The following is a 16,945-nucleotide window of genomic DNA, read 5'->3' on the forward strand; positions in this document are numbered from 1 at the left end:
CTTTTAGTCTAACAAGAAGCTCAGTTGAGGCATACCGGGAGAGCCTTCCCATTATTCCTAGATAGGTGGAATACCAATGGCCTGCAGAAAGTCACTCTATGCGAACTGGCAAGTCCCTGATAAGAGTGTGCCCCCTGCTTTAGGTGTGCCTGCTCAAGCAGGGGCGCTGGACAAGATGATCTCCAGAGGTCCCTTCCAACCCCTCCCATTCTGTGATTCTGTGAGGAAGAAAGCTGCTAAGCCAAGCAAGTAACGAGTTTGACAAGAAGATTTGGGTAGATACACAGAAATACTCTAATTTCTCCTGTTTTCCAGATGCAGATGTAGCTGCAATTTGTGTTCACAGATAAATTCAAAGGTGAACAAGCTGTAAGTTGCTAAGACTGCAAAGATGTCCCATCAGAAATTTTTTAACCATTTCAGAGAGGAAAATACTTGGAGTAAAAACCTGAATAAAATTTTTTTAGTAATCTAGTAGAGACAAATATAAGGTAAATATATCTGAATACAATGATCTAATGTAAATATTGAAACTATGAGAGAGTAAGATATTTTAAATTAAGAGATACAGAATAGCAAAGGTTATGATTCAACAGTCATAGCAATTCTAGAACTACAGTCTTTTGTGGCACAAGAGCAATTTGGGGGCTTTAGACTACCTGTTATATTTCTAAGTTCTGACTTGCATTGCTGGTCCACGCATCATACATAAGAATTTGGACAGGATCTGCTAAATCCTTCAGGTAGGTCCCATTATAAATTCTAACATAACAGAAGACATCCTGTCATTATCACCATACTAACAGAAAAGGTATTGATGTTGACATTTTTATGGAGTAGGATCTTTCTACCAGTTAAATGATGACAGAACTTTGAGGATCTGCCTGAACTGTTGCCACACTGCTGTGCACAGGGACATACACTTCTGGTAAAATAAGAACTGCAAAGGTGTTCAACAAAATAAGGTTGTTATCATGGAAGCTCGGGTAGTTTTCTGAATTTGAAGCAATAATTAGAGACAGTGTTTCCTCTACAATAACGTAAAAGATCTTTGAAAAGAAACCCTCAGAAAAATAAAGGCATCATATGCCTCACAAAGTGAGATTGTTGTTATTAATTCCCATGTGTCGAGACTATTAGAACATCTGAGACCCCAAAAATATAGAGCTCACAGTATACGTTCTTCTCAGTTTTACATTTCAATTTAATAACAAATAAAGAGATCCCCTCATGCCAAAAGCTACAAATCACTCAATTTTGCCCCAAAAAGTTTGAGACATGACCACTAGCTTTCTAGTGGCCTGTCGTGGTTTAGCCGGCAACTCAGCCCCATGCAGTTGCTCGCTCACTCCCCCACCAGTAGATGGGGGAGAGAATCAGAAGGGTAACGCTCGTGGGTTGGGGTAAGAACAGTTTAATAATTAAAATTAAAAGAAACAACAACAGAAATGCAATGTAAAGGAGAATAACAAGAGGCGCAAAGCCCCAGGGAAGGGGGGAAGGGAGGGGAACGAACCACCGAAACAAACCGCCCGCGACGCAGCTGCACACCGCCCGCCAACCCGACACCGCGCCGCCCCCAAGCCGCAACTGCCCCCCCTTAATATACTGGCCATGGTGTCACATGGTATGGAATGAACATGCCATTGGCCAGTCGGGGTCAGCCACCCCCACCGTGGCCTTGCCCCTCCCAGACCCCCCCGCCACATGGCAGAGCATGGGAAGCTGGAAAGGTAGCCAACCCTCCACGGTGAGGAGAATTAACCCCTTCTCAGCCAAAACCAGCACATCCACGTACACATTTTCTATCTTTTTAGTCAACATTTTCTCCGTTTTACTCCAAAGCAAGAAAAAAGATACCTTCAAAACCTGTACTGCATGGCTGCTATATATGTTGTCTAAACCATCATAATGTGGCAACTCATCACTAGCTTCCTAAAGTAAGCTTCAAAATCTCTACTCATTTGGAGGTGTAGGCACTTGAAAATGTAACCACAGGGACCTGCCTGTATCCTCTTTGGATTTACAGCATGTAACAATCCACAAATGGTCACTCCTTCTGTTTAAATGCAGAACACAATGTTGAATGTGCAATATCAATGTGTGCTACAGCTTTTATACAACCACTCCTTGCTAAAGTTATCTATCAAGTTTTGGAAGACCAAAATTGAGGTCAAATCATTGCTTAAGGGGAGCCAGAATCATCCTATGACCCTCTTGTAGGATGGCCCAAGCAGAAAGGTGAAGCCTGCTTTGGAAAGAGTGCGTGTTTTTAGAGAGACTTACTTTTAAATTTGGTTTTGCATGCAGGAAGCATTTTAAGAGTTAGTGGACTAGAAACAGCAGTCAACCATGTAACTTACACTCATTTGGAGGGAATCCTGCATACAGTCCTACTGTGTTCTTGAAAAGTGAAAGAGGTATAAGCATCCACCCGAAAAGACTACATCATAAAAATATGCTTGACTTATTCAGCAGACATACATTCCTATTTTCTAATGAACAAAAGGGAGAGATACCTAGTGCTATTGCTTATTTAATAACATTACTCTTCTATTACAGCTAGTTACCATTAAATCTCAAACTCTCTATTTCAGGTGAAAAGGCTTTAATTTTACTTCTCTTGGCACACTGAAAACCATTTTAAATGAGGGGAAAAAACAGCAGACGTGAAATAAGAGCTCTGATTTAATGATGTCAACAACTTCTGTACAGCTGCAAGGCCCAAAATATTGTGGAAAAATGTTGGAACACTTTTTGCATCTAAAAGTAGTGAAGATGTCACTTACAAAACTCTAAAATGTATTCAACATATTTTTCACATTAAGAAATGATTGTATGATCAAAAATTAATTTAGCTTTTTACTTTCCTAATAAATTAACACATTATTAAAAGTTTTATACTGATTCAGGCATCAAGCTGCTATACTCAAATGCTAACAAGCATAATTTTAACAATTTTGTTACAACTGCTATGATGAAATTCAATGGAAATACATTGCTTTAATGTTCCCAATATCCAAGTTACAAAGTCTTATTACACATTTAATGTTCCTTGCTAACAGACACCCTGTTCCACATTAAAATTCCATCAGGACAGACCCATAAAGGCTTAGCACTGTTTTTCCCTTTTAAGTTTAGAAGTGAACAGAGAATACCAAACAGAACTTTTCATAAACATCTTCTATTATATATGATGCAAGATGAACAAGATGCTGCAGTTACTACGTCATTAGATTACTTTTGGGAAAACATTCTGTCATGGCTTTAGCTGGGATAGAGTTAATTTTCTTCACTCTAGCTGGTATAGTGCTGTGCTTTGGATGTAGTATGAAAACAATGTTGAGATAACACACAGATGTTTTCGTTGTTGCTGGGTAGTGCTTGTACTAGTCAAGGACTTTTCTAGCTTCCCATGCTCTGCTGGGTGCACAAGAAGCCAGGAGGGGAGGGGGCACAGCTAAGAGAGCGGATTCAAACTGACCAAAGGGATATTCCATATCATGTAACATCATGCCCAGTATGTTAACTGGGAGGAGCTGGCCAGGGGGAGGGAGGCAGCAATCACGGCTCAGGGACGGGCAGCATCAGTTGGCGGATGGTGAGCGGCTGTAACGTTTGTTACTGGTTTTTTTCTTCCTCCCCCCCCCCCCCTCCTTTTCCATTTTATTATAGTATCATCACTGTTATTGTAATAATAAATATAATAATAATTATTATTATTGTAATTATTAAACTGTGCTTATCTCAACCCACAAGTTCTTTTGCTCTTCCGATTCTCTCCTCAGTCCCACAGGGGTGGGGGGAGTGAGCGAGCGGCTGCATGGTGTTTAGTTGCCGACTGAGGCTGAACCACAACAAATTCGTATACCAGTGCATGCCCCTGAAAGAACTTACATAGTTGACTACTGCATAAAACATTTCTGATGACACCATAAAACAATTAATGATAAATAACCATCCATTTATGATACTGAAATGCTCCAGTTAGAAAAGCAAAACTAAACCAACATATTTGCTATCATTATGGGGTCAACTTTTCCACACAATAAATGTCCTTATCTAAACTGGATAACGTTTGATCAGTCTTAAAAGGAATGGCATAAAAAATGCTAAACTGCCTCAGGGTGAATCTCAAAACTAAATGAAATAGCTGTCTTAGAAACACAGCTTCATTTTGCTTCAAGGAAACTACAAGCAAAGGAAGACTATAAGTCTCAGTTGTTTAAGAGGTGGCAGTCACTGACCTGCTCATTCACCTGGATGTTCACAAGTCCATGGGGCTGGATGGGATCCACCCGAGGATACTGAGGGAGTTGGCAGAGGAGCTGGCCAAGCCACTGTCCATCGTTTATCAGCAGTCCTGGTCAACCGGGGAGGTCCCAGATGACTGGAAACTAGCAAATGTGATGCCCCTCTACAAGAAGGGTGGGAAGGAGGATCTGCGGAACTACAGGCCTGTCAGCCTGACCTCGGTGTCGGGAAAGGTCGTGGAGGAGCTCATCTTGAATGCCATTATGCAGCACATGTGGGACAACCAGGGGATTGGGCTCAGCCAGCATGGGTTTATGAAAGGGAGGTCCTGCCTCACGATAGTGGTCTCCTTCTATGATAAGGTGACCCACTTAGTGGATGAGGGGAAGGCTGTGGACATTGTCTACTTGGACTATAGTAAGGCCTTTGACACCGTCTCCCACAGCATTCTCCTGGAGAAGCTGGCTGCTCACGGCTTGGACAAGTGCGCTCTGTGCTGGGTTAAAAACTGGCTGGACGGCCAAGCCCAGAGAGTAGTAGTGAATGGAGTCAAATCCAGTTGGCGGCCAGTCACGAGTGGTGTTCCCCAGGGCTCAGTGTTGGGGCCAGTCCTGTTCAACATCTTCATTGATGATCTGGATGAGGGGATTGAGTGTACCCTCAGTAAGTTTGCAGATGACACCAAGCTGGGTAGAGTATCAATCTGCTGGAGGGGAGGAAGGCCCTGCAGGTGGACCTGGACAGGCTGGATCATTGGGCTGGAGCCAACGGTATGAGATTCAACGAGGCTAAGTGCCAGGTCCTGCACTTGGGTCACAACAACCCCATGCAACGCTACAGGCTTGTGGAGGAGTGGCTGGAGAGCTGCCTGGAGGAAAAGGACCTGGGGGTGTTGGTTGACAGCTGGCTGAACATGAGCCGACAGTGTGCTCAGGCAGCCAAGACGACCAACAGCATCCTGGCTTCTATCAGGAATAGCATGGCCAGCAGGAGCAGGGAAGCGATTGTGCCCCTGTACTTGGCACCGGTGAGGCCACACCTCGAGTACTGTGTGCATTTTTGGGCCCCTCACTACAAGGAGGACATTGAGGTGCTGGAGCGTGTCCAGAGAAGGGTCTGGAGAACAAGTCTTATGAGGAGCGGCTGAGGGAGCTGGGGTTGTTTAGTCTGGAGAAGAGGAGGCTGAGGGGAGACCTTATTGCTCTCTACAACTGCCTGAAAGGAGGTTGTAGCGAGGCGGGGGTCGGTCTCTTCTCCCTAGTAACAAGCAATAGGACGTGAGGCAATGGCCTCAAGCTGTGCCAGGGGAAGTTTATGTTGGACATTAGGAAAAACTTCTTCACCGAAAGGGTTGTCAAACATTGGAACAGGCTGCCCAGGGAAGTGGTTGAGTCTCCGTCCCTGGAGGTATTTAAAAGAAGGGTAGATGTGGTGCTTGAGGATATGGTTTAGTGGTGGACTTGGCAGTGATAGGTTAGCAGTTGGACTCAATGACCTGAAGGGTCTTTTCCAACCTTAATGATTCTATGATTCTATGAACAGCAGTACCCTTTCTTTGTGAACTATTTTTGGTCACTGTCAAAGACAGGGGACTGGACTAGATGGGCTCTGATCTGATCCAGCACATCTGTTCTTATGTTCTTATGTACTTTACACATAGCCTGGCCTAACTGCTGCTGAACATAACTGTGCACATTTCCATTAAGTACTTACTGACTTTATCAGACTATGAACACAGTTAATAAAGTTTCCCAATATACAATCTGGTCATTGCTATGAAGTTTCTTGGAGCAATACATAACTGCCTCTTCTCTGCAGTCATGTCTATTAAAAATTCCTATTAATGAATTGAGTTTTCCAGGATACTACAAGACACAAGCGAACAGGAATCTCATTTGAAGAGTGAGGTGGCCTAGAGAGCTGATGACAACTTTACATCTTGTCAGTGCCCAGTAGCTGAGTACTATTATATGAGCCCACACAGCTTACATGAATCATTCTATCTCAGTTGCTCACTACAATTAGACGTACAGTTTGATCTGTATTTCATACAGGTCTGTTTTTCATTGATATGTATACCTGGGAAACCTTGTCCTGGTAACTAGAAGTAGTCAATTTTACTTATTTGCACATTTTCATCTGGGGGTTCTAGTTCTATGGGTAATGAGGTTTATTTGGGGCATTGAGTTCAAAGCTCTGTATACAGAAATTGTAATTTTTTCAGCTTGGGCAAATGTGTACTGCAACTAACTGGAAGACCATATTAATCTCAAGAAAAAGGAAAGATCATCTCTCTCCCCCAGATTGCAGCTTTCGTGAAAACATTATTTTCTATGGGAGGATAAAAATATGAAAAACTGTGCTGGATATTAGGAGCAAGGCCGTTGGGTGAAATACCTGAACATTGTTTATTTATCATAAGGTCCAATAACTGTTATGCTGGGCTCAGAAAATTACCTGGTGTTTGGGACTTACAAAGCCTTAGCTACTCGCTTTTCCCATAAAAGCCATGATGTTCTTGCCCAGTACTTCAAAGCCAGTCCTATGAATTAGCCAGCCATAATGGAGACAAACATTCTGTGTAGTCTCTACAAGTGAAAAAATACTCAAAAGTTGAGTGAATTCCCCAAAACAATATTCTTCCAGTCTGCTTGAGCCATCCTGACTCCATTCTTTAAATGGATTTTTTTAAGCATTTAAGAATTAAAGTAAATTAAAGCATTAACAGTTGCATTATTTTTATAAATTGTATTCTTAAAAAACATTTACCGTATAATTTCTTCTTTAGTAGTCTGTTATGTAAGGAATTTCCTACACCCACTGAGTAAACAGTTACTGTAGTTTGGTAGAATTTCCATTTCTTTTGAGTTTAATTCTGTGTACAGGATACAGATCTCCACACAGTTATTGAATGCAAACTTTTGCCTAATTCATAGCTTCTGATTTAGGCTGATATTTATATTAACACAGCTTTGATAAACTGACTTATTAAGACCATCTAATAATGTACTGTTTTCTACAAAGTACTTTGAAGCAGTTCTGTTAATTCAGACAAAAGAACTTCCATTCTAATTGTGGAGCATTATGAGTATATATACAGAAAATTGTAGGTTTTGCATGCAGTATTACTAAAATAAATCTATGTTTCGCTGTGGGAACTCTTCATATGATAGTAATTCCTAGGGAAAATACAGAAAAGCTGACTTACTTTTTCCACAAGGCAGATATTTTTCTCAAAGGAGCAATACTGAACACAGCTGTGAAAATATTAGATGTTCAATAACACTATCAACCAAGACAAGAATCTAAGTGAATTATGTAATGGTATTTTAAAGGATTAAAATTAGGAAAAAGGATTAAATTGACTTAATTTTTTTCACAGCAATTTCTGCAAAATCCTGAAAGTTGGCTATGCCATTACATTTTATTATCTGGCCTCATGCATTCTGCTCCTTAAAAACCTTCATAGTTAGGGAACGACTGCCCTCATTAATATTTCATGGTTCACATCCCCTTTCAAATGGCTATTCTTTATAATTATATATATGGCTTGCTTCCTTCTAATGAAAGATGGTTCTGAACTTCTTCAGTAAAGCTTATTCACTACTAGTCTTCCAGGAAGAACTCTCTTTCTGCTTTTCTTCCAGGACAGTTTGGCTGTCATAACAAAGAACTCAGGAAACAAGGCTTTTCCTCTTTCAATTAGACCAATTACTTTTTGGGTCTATATAAAACATTAAAATCTACTATGCTTCCTTGCACATTTCCACAACTGAACTACAATGTTTCATGCAGTATTTCCTTTTGTTTTGAACCTGCCACTCACTCCTTTCTTTTGTGTTAACTTAGTTTTTGCATTGGAAAAGGCAAAATAATTATTCTCTTTCTTTATGACATATGGGTTCAAAAAGATCTGTATTACCTATATTCTGTACTTATTTTGAAGGCTATTTTGATAGCTTCTGGTAAAACCTTAAATGAAAGAAACATTAATTATCCATTTTAGTTGAATTAACTTTCTTACCAATCTTCTGAGGATCGTTTCATGTGAGGAGACATGCACCTTTTACATTGATTGTAAAACATGCAGAAATTATAATAACCATGAAACAAAAGTATAGTTATAGTATAAATCCTATGCTGACAAATTACCAAAGATGTAGTTTGCTTCATTAACAAAATAAAAGTTATATACTGGTAACCAAGCTTACTTTCTAAAGTCAAAGCTACTTGGTACTGCTGTGGGCAAGCCGAATGGAAATTACCCTTTGTGGAACATAAGCGTTCAAGAAAAAGATAATAGCTTCTGCTTTACAAATTGTTCTATAAAAAAGATCTAATTTTCCATGCTGCAAGTTAATACGCAATTATGACATATGTTTTCTTTCAATCTACATAAGTATTTCCATGGAGTGGTAAAAGTAACTTGTATCATCTAGTGAATTTCTATCTATGATAAAAAGCAGTGCAAAACCATCCAGGGAAGCAAACATCTTAACTAACACATTCCCATATTTCCAAACAAATACCTTTGAATGTAGTATATTAGGGTATCTGTCAGACAATTCTAACTTCTCTGCTAGTTTCTACATGATCTTTTAGCTTAGTTTATATGGTTTTGCCTTCGAATTTCTTTTATTTTTTGTCAACACTTACACAACACCTACCACACTACATCACTGCATGCACAATCGCAAGTGAGACTGAGCTGACATCTAGATTCAACCAGCCACAGGCCTTCGCTGCCTACATCAAAGTAAATGTGCTTGTTCAAGGCTGTAGCAGATTCAACTTTTGGAATATCCCATATCCACAGAGGGAATAATGACAAGAATATGTTTGGTACTTTATACACATGAACTTTATTTTTTAATATGTAAGCACAACTAGTATGAACAACTGCAGAACCAACATATTTTCACTAGTGAAAGAACAGACCTAACAGCGTAGTTATTAGACGTGTTACAGTATACCGAATATCGCAGCGTTCCCTAATTTACATTTAATTTCTATATGCTCCTTTCCTTCTTATGCTTAGCTGCGGTTTTCCCCTACAGGTGAAATGGGAAAAGAATGAATGCTAGAAATCAGCAAAACACTTGATGATATATAAGTAATAAAAAAAGACAACTATATTTGCTTTGAAGGGCCAACTTGGAAAAAATAAATCATAGAATCATAAAACAGTTTGGGTTGCAAGGGACCTTAAAGATCCTCTAGTTCCAACTAGTGCCATGGGCAGGGACACCATCCACTAGACCACATTGCTCAAAGCCCCATCCAACCTGGCCTTGAACACTGCCAGGGATGGGGCATCCACAACTTCTCTGGACCACCTGCACCAGTGCCTCACCACCTTCATAGCGAAGAATTCCTTCCTTAGACCTAATCTAAATCTATCCTTTTTCAGTTTAAATCCACCACCGCTTGTCCTATCACTACATGCCCTTGTAAAAAGTCCCTCTCTGGCTTTCTTGCAGGCCACCTTCAGGTACTGGAAGGCTGCTATAAGGTCTCCCCGGAGCCTTCTCTTCCTCAGGCTGAGCAACCCCAACTCTCTCAGCCTGTCATCGTAGGAGAGATGTTCCAGCCTGCTGACCATCTCCACGGCCCTCCTCTGGACTCATTCCAATAGGTCCATGTCCTTCTTATGACGCAGGAGGCCAGAGCTAGACACAGTACTCCCGGTGAGGTCTTACCAGAGTAGAGTAGAGAAGGAGAATCATCTCCCTTGACCTGCCAGTCACACTTCATTTGATGCAGCCCAGGATTCAGTTGGCCTTCAGGGCTGCAAGCGCAGATTGCTGGGTCATGTTGAGCTTCTCATCAACCAACACCCCCAAGTCCTTCTCTTCAGGGCTGCTCTCAATCCATTCTCTGCACAGCCTGTATCTGTGCTTGGCATTGCCCTGACCTGTGTGCAGAACCTTGCACTGGGCCTTGTTGAATTTCACAAGGTTCACACAGGCCCACCTCTCAAGCCTGACAAGGTCCCTCTGAATGGGATCCCTTCCCTCCAGCAGGGCTACTGCAGCACACAGCTTGGTGTTGTTGGAAAACCTGCTGAGGGTGCATTCAGTCCTACTGTCCAGGTCACCAACAAAGATGTTAAACAGCTCTGGTCCCAGCACCAACCTGAGGAACACCACTCATCACTGGTCTCTACTTGGACGTCGAGCCGCTGACTGCAACTCTTTGAGTGCAACCATCCAGCCAATTCCTTATCCACTGAGTGGTCTGTCAAATCCACAACTCTCCAGTTTAGAGATAAGGATGTTGTGTGGGACTGTGTCAAATGCTCTGCATAAGTCCAGGTAGATGACATCAGTCGCTCTTCCCTATCCACCAGCCCCACTGCAGAAGGCCACCAAATTTGTCAGGCACGATTTGTCCTTCGTGAAGCTATACTGGCTGTCAAAAATCACCTCCTTATTTTCCATGTGCCTTAGCATAGCTTCCAGGAGCATCTGCTCCATGATCTTGCCAGGCACAGAGGTGAGACTGACTGGTCTGTAGTTCCCCCAGTCTTACTTTTTTTCCTCCCTTTTTGAACAGGCAGGATACACTCCCCCTTTTCCAGTCAGTGGGAACTTTACCATACTGCCATGACTTCTCAAATATGATGGATAGTGGCTTAGTAGCTTCATCTGACAAGTTCCCTTTGGACCCACAGACGCATCTCATCGGGTCCCATGGACTTGTGCACCTTCAGGTTCCTTAGATGACCTCAAACAAGATGTTCTCTTACAGTGGGTGGTTCTTCTTCATTCTCCCAGTTCCTGCCAGTGCCTTTTATGACTTGGGTGGTGTGGCTTGAGCACTTGTTGGTGAAGAGTGAGGCAAAAAAGTCACTGCATACCTCAGCCTTCTCCACCTGCCAGGTAGCCAGGTCTCTCGTTTCCTTCCAGACAGGGCCCACATTTTCCCTACTCTTCCTTTTATCACCGATGTACCTACAGAAGCTTGTTGCCCCTGACGTCCCTGGCCAGATCTAATTCTATCAGGGCATTAGCTTTCCTAACCTGATCACTGCCTGCTTGGACAATTTCCCTGTATTCCTCCCACGCTACCTCTCCTTGCTTCCACCCTCTGTAGGCTTCCTTTTTGTGTTTTGGTTTGTCCAGGAGCTCCTTGTTCATCCATGCAGGCCTCCTGGTGTTTTTGCCTGACTTCCTCTTTGTTGGGATGCATCACTCCTGAGCCTGAAGCAGGCAATTGTTGAATATTAACCAACTTTCTTGGGCCCCTCTTCCCTCCAGGGCTTTACCCCATGGTAGTCTACCAAGCAGACCCCTGAAGAGGCTGAAGTCTACTCTGCTGAAGTCTGCTCTCCTGAAGTCCAGAGCAGCAAGCTTGCTGTGCACCCTCCTCAGTGCCCTAAGGATCTTGAACTTCATTTCACGGTCATAGCAGCCAAGGCAGCCCTTGAGCTTCACTTTCCCCACCAGGCCCTACTTGTTGGTGAGAATAAGGTCCACCATAGCACCTCTCCTCATCGGCTCCTCTATCACTTGGAGGAGGAAGTTATCATCAGCATGTTTGAGGAACCTCCCAGATTGCTTATGCAATGTTGTTTTGCTGGCAACATGCTGTATTGCCCCTCCAACAGATAGCGGGGTGGTTGAAGTCCCCCATGAGGACCAGGGCTTCTGAACATTAGGCTGTTCCTGTCTGTCTATAGAGAACCTCATCCACCCAGTTGTCCTGGTCAGGTGGCCTGTAGCAGACCCTCACTATAATGTCACCTGTCCCTGCCCTCCATTTAATCCTGACCCATAAGCTCTCATTTGGCTCCTCACCCATCCCCAGGTGGAGCTCCACACGCTCCAGCTGGTCACTGACATAGAGGGCAACACCCCTCCTTGTCTCCCCTGCCCGTCCTCCCTAAAGAGCCTGTATCCTTCCATTCCAACACTTGAGTTCACAGGAGCCATCTCACCATATTTCTGTGATGCCAGTAAGATCATGGACCCCCAGGCATGTGCACATCTCTAACTGCTCTTGTTTATTCCCCATGCTATGTGCGTTTGCACAGAGGCACCTAAGCTTGGCCCCTGGTGAAGCTGACTTACTGGCTAGAGTGGTTGGAATTCCTTTGTGCTGCTCCTCAGGTGCTCTCCTGCTGACCCGTGACCTTTCACCAGGCTCTGGGCATCTATTGGTAGCACTGGCATCAAACTGGTGGGAGTGGGATGGACTGAGGTTCCCCTCCCTTGGCAACTTTAGTTTAAAGCCCTCTTTAATATAGATTATATAATACTTATGATTTAATAATAGCATAATTATGAGAACATAATATTAAAAACCATAACAGCAGTGGTTAACTACAATTAAAGCAGACTTTCAGAAGCGTCCCAATGAATTTAGTGTTAGACCCAACCTTGCCTGAAATAGTTACTGCTCTTTTGTAGATGAGGCACAAATGAGACCATCCTATAAAATTCCCAGAAACAAAACACGCACCTGAGAACACAGGATAGGTTAATTAACATGGTACCCTTTATTTTTTTCTAGTAATGTTTCTGAGATCTTTCATTTCAACTCTTGCAAAGTAACAAATCATGTGTTTCAAAACTTGCAAACAAATATAGGCTGGAGATCTTCATATTGTTACTTTTTCCATCTACAAACAGTATATGCTGGAAGTACATGCAAACATTTACGGACCCATGTTCTTCATTAGACATAGAAGTGCAAACTGTAGTCAATTACTATGTTATAAATGTGATATTTACTGGGGCCATTTCTAACAGTCCATCACAAATTGAGCCACAGACATCTTCTTTGGGATCTTTGAATTTTTAATGTAATAGAAATTACTTTTGGTAAAGTTAGGAAAAACCATAATACTAAATTAAATTAAATCCATATTGTTTATACTGCTTGTTAAAACAAAGGGAAAAACGGGGGGGGAAAAATCAGCATTTGCAGGTTATCAGATTTTTTTTTTTAATTGTTGAACTTTGGCAGAGTAAATGCTTGATGCTCTGTGAGGAAATGTTGTGCTCAGTCCAGCTTCTATTCTGAAACAGAAAATTTTCCTTTAGAACTTATTATCGGAGTGATTCAGTAGTTTGGCACTGGCTGCAGAGCTTTTCATTTTAACTACTGTTTGATTTTCCATGAAAGAATGTCTGGTGTTTCCAATGTCTGTAAGGCAGCTAAATACCCATATTCCATAAAAATGCCATGTAACATTATCCAAACTTGTAAGTAGCATCAAAAGCACAACTAACAATTGACATGTACAAAAACCAAAACTACTTCAAGACCTTCATTTATCCAGCAGGTTATTTTTCAGGCAGAGCAGTTTCCTGATCCAGTTAAGCACACAAACCTTGTTACAGGACTAAAGAGATGAGCATCAAGGTGGGAATAAGCTATCTGGGGACTTCTTAAATAGGCATTCCACACAGAGAAATTTGTATTAATCTGTAGCCTAAAGTAGAACAAAGTTAACTTACTCTCCTCTAAGGCAACACAAACAATCTGCAAGGGTGAAAAACAAGATCTGACTCTTCAAGGTTACTATTTTGCCTCTCCAGTCATTCCAGATCACCGCGTTCTTGCATGCATAAAGCACATAAATCTGACAATCACACAGAATATATATGCACACCTGACTTTATAGCTTTTTTTGTACATGATCTCTTAATACAGCAAGCTATGAATTGCCCTTCAATATTGATATGTTGCTAATAAATGCCAGGGACTAAGGACATTGACTGCAAAAGGAAACAGTATATTTTGTTGCAGTTTCTAAGGCAGCTGCCCAAAATATGCAAAACGTATGTATGTATTTACAAGTGAAAATTAATTAATGCATTATAATAAATAATAATTATTGTGTTATATTTATATATAAACACTCAAGAATCAAAAAGAACTACAGAAGCTGAAGAATAGTTTTTCTATGCTCAGCTAGCTTAAATGGTGTAATTCAACTTGGGAAGAGTCAAAACTTAGCTCAAACCAAAATACGCAACTGCACGCCACATGGACTGGTTGTGAGCATGAAAGGAGCATGTCATGTTATTAAAATGTCATGGCCAGTCTCCAATACAGATTTGTGCAGTTGATGTTAGATTCATCACTTTATGTAAACCACATTTATAAACAGTGCTAGAAAATGAAGTACTTAGTTTGCCTTACAATAACAAACATAAAAGATCTGCTTAAGAAAACAGTCTGCAATGTAAGCATTAGCCACATATGGCAGCATATGCTTGCTTGCTCAGACATTTAAAGTAATACTAATATAGTAATTTTCAATGATTGCAATAAAGAAACCAACGTAGCATTTTATATGACTGATGTGATACTGTTAAATATAAAGCACCATCCAAATTTTTTCCATTTGCATATTTCACCATAGCGAAAGACAGTATTCTGAACCACAACATGCTGGATATACTCCTATCCTTTGCCTTGGAAATTAATCTCCACTACTCATAAAATTTACATACATATTTTAAGGCAAGAATCCTAGTCTTCAAGCAATTCTTTCATTGGTAGAAATAGAAGTCACTGAAAAGGTCTGAGCAAGGAGTTTGACCTTTATATAATCTTTTAGTTATTTTAACATGTAGTATTTTGTAGGAGAATATACATGCATTTGCTTGCAAGGAAAATACCCTCAAACTACTTTCTGTTTAACAGTATCTCTCTTCATTAAGACCCCAACATCACAGATTAAACAACTGTGACAGATTTTTCTATCAGGCTATTTAAAAACAGCATTTGATCCTACCTCAAAAGGCTGCAGCTACAGCCTTTAAATGGCTGCTACCCATTCTACATAAGCACACTGCAGTCTTACCCCAAGAAGTGAGGGGAACATTGACCTAAGTACCTAGCATCAATTCATTCATTTGGACACTCCCAGTTTCATTCAGAACTCCACAGCTGCCCTACTGTGCTGGCTCATGTAATGACTTTGGGTCCAAAAAATAAAGTATATTGGAAACAGTGATTCTGGAGAGGAATTCTGCAATAGTAGTTAGCTTTTAGTAAACTGGAAATAAACTGCAAGTGTTTAAGAGAACAGGCTCATGAACTAGATTGAGAACCACTGGCCTATTTTAGGTTTTAGTATTGCATTCAACAGCTAACATCTGAAGTTCAGAATCTGGTAGTCAAGAGACCTGAAAAGGTGACTTCTGGGTATTTTATTTTAGAATGCAATTACATTCACAATCAAAATACTAAACCCATGTCTTGAGATATGAAACAGTTTCATTACAAGAACAGCATCTCAATATAAGCAATATTTATTTCTACCATATTGATATTATACATGAATCAAAACATATGGGTAAACCATTACAGGATAAGATACAGTGACATTTTTCCAGATACTACCACACTACATGTCAGCTTCACTATGTAGTACAGCTACATCAAACTTTATGTACATAGGAATGTGTTCCTACCACCCGAATCAACTAAAAAGATGTTGCTAAACATTGGGAACTGGGAGCATTATTGCAAAGCTAGGATCAGCTGAAATTGCTGATTCAACACATTACTATTGAAAGGAGAAGTGAAAAAGAAGAAAACGGTACCTTGATATTACAACCCTCAGGCCCTGCTCTCTTCTATTACAGAGCCAAGAAAGCATCAGAGGTTTTTTTTGAACAGCAATTTAATACAAATTTGCTCAAGTAAATGCATCCAAACCAAGCTATTCAAAACACAGGGGAGTGTTTGTCTCAGAAGCTTCTGTTTCTAAATGCAGGCAAGAGAATGTAGATATATGCAATTTGAGATTTTGAAGAAGTTTAAGGACAACCTTCAGGTTTTTATGTGAGAATGTGATTGCTCTTGAAACTATAATTTCATTCCTTGGGAAAAGCGATAGGGAGAATCTTTATCATCACTCACCTATGCTACTGGAACTGGAACACATGTGAAAACAATGTAGCAGGTAACACAAGCATGATACAATAGCACCAAAGTTTTAATTTTTGGCACAGTATCTCTTTCTTAAGTAACAGTAGACAAAATAGCAAATATGCAACTTAAACCGTCTTTTTGCACAATAAATAAAATTTCCAGGCTATTTTTCCACAGCAAGACCAGACTCAAAACATAGAAAGGAGCTAATTAAAGAAACAGATAAAGTCAGGTGTGCATGGAATTGGATAGATACAATGTATTGTAAATTTAAAGACACAAAACTGTTACATTGAATATGAAACTTGTTTTAGGTAAACTCAGTCATACATTCCTGAAGCATACATAAACAGGCAGCCTAAGAAAAACAAAGAAAGAATAACCCAGTTTCTAAATATTGTGATATGCATGTCAGTACAAGCAATGTAACAGGACAAGCTCTCAAAAACTTTAAGCTCACAACTTCAAACCTTAGCACAGAATATTGTAAATATTGTCTGTTTTAAATAAATATGCTTTATTTCTCATACACAAAGAGGTATAACTATACTGATGAATAAAATCTAATCTACATTTTACATTCTTGAACCAACTTCCCCAGCCAGATAATTGTCTACTGAAAGAAAGAGGTAGTATTTATACACAACTACACAACAAAGTCTTAATTTTATAACTTTAGAAAGGTTTGGCAACATGCTGATCACAATAGGCTACTGGTTTACTCTGCCACTGGCTAAGGTTTTATACTTTTATTCCAGTCACACTTTTTAAAGAATAACTGCTAATGAAATCATAA

At 40.6% G+C, this 16,945-nt stretch overlaps 1 protein-coding gene across 12 annotated transcripts in view; it reads right to left on the reverse strand.

Moving 5' to 3' along the window:
* CENPP (centromere protein P) overlaps positions 1–16,945 on the reverse strand; it is a 173,062-nt gene that overhangs the window by 67,817 nt on the left and 88,300 nt on the right. The window lies entirely within an intron of this gene.

The sequence above is a fragment of the Phalacrocorax aristotelis genome, chromosome 6 (assembly GCF_949628215.1).
Source record: "Phalacrocorax aristotelis chromosome 6, bGulAri2.1, whole genome shotgun sequence".
NCBI lineage: Eukaryota > Metazoa > Chordata > Aves > Suliformes > Phalacrocoracidae > Phalacrocorax > Phalacrocorax aristotelis.